Genomic DNA, 1,037 nt, shown 5'->3' on the forward strand with positions numbered 1-1,037 from the left:
CAGCTGCCCAGGCAGGTCAGGAACCTGCCCAGCCAGTTTGTCCCCCATTGAGACAGTTATGTGCCTCTGTCCCACCAACTTGTGATGGTGGGGACAGGAGAAGGGGTGGTATCTCCCTCTGCCATCCCACAAATATTTACTGAGGGTCTGGGGCTGAGTGTACAACGGTGAACAAAAGGTGCAGAGGCCCCACCTTATTGGAGCCTACAATTCAGCGGGAAGGCAAATATTAAACAAATAATAACAGCAAACATAGTTCTTTCTTTTCTTTTCTTTTTTGAGACAAAGTCTCATCCTGTCGAGTGCAGGCTAGAGTGCAATGGTGCAATCTCGGCTCTCTGCGACCTCCGCCTCCTGGGTTCAAGCGATTCTCCTGCCTCAGCCTCCTGAGTAGTTGGGATTATGGGCGCGCGCCTCCATGCCCAGGTAATTTTCATATTTTCAGTAGAGACGGGGCTTCACTATGTTGACCAGGCTGGTCTCAAACTCCTGACCTTGTGATCCACTCGCCTCAGCCTCCCAAAGTGCTGGGATTACAGACATGAGCCACCGCGCCCCACCCAGCAAACGTAGTTCTAATTAGGTACCAAGTACTATTCTAAGTGCCTTAGCCCATTTAGTGCTCACAGGCGTATGAGGTACGTAATATTATTATTCCCAGCCGGGCAAAGTAGCTCACGCCTGTAATCCCAGCACTTTGGGAGGCTGAGGCGGGTGGATCACGAGGTCAGGCGTTCAAGACCAGCCTGGTCAACATAGTGAAGCCGCGTCTCTACTAAAAATACAAAAAAATGGCCGGGCGCGGTGGCTCAAGCCTGTAATCCCAGCACTTTGGGAGGCCGAGACGGGCGGATCACAAGGTCAGGAGATCGAGACCATCCTGGCTAATACGGTGAAACCCCGTCTCTACTAAAGAATACAAAAAACTAGCCGGGCGACGAGGCGGGCGCCTGTAGTCCCAGCTACTTGGGAGGCGGAGGCAGGAGAATGGCGTGAACCTGGGAGGCGGAGCTTGCAGTGAGCTGAGATCCGGCCAC

This window comes from Rhinopithecus bieti, unplaced genomic scaffold (assembly GCF_001698545.2).
Source record: "Rhinopithecus bieti isolate Rb0 unplaced genomic scaffold, ASM169854v2 scaffold_36008, whole genome shotgun sequence".
Classification (NCBI taxonomy): domain Eukaryota; kingdom Metazoa; phylum Chordata; class Mammalia; order Primates; family Cercopithecidae; genus Rhinopithecus; species Rhinopithecus bieti.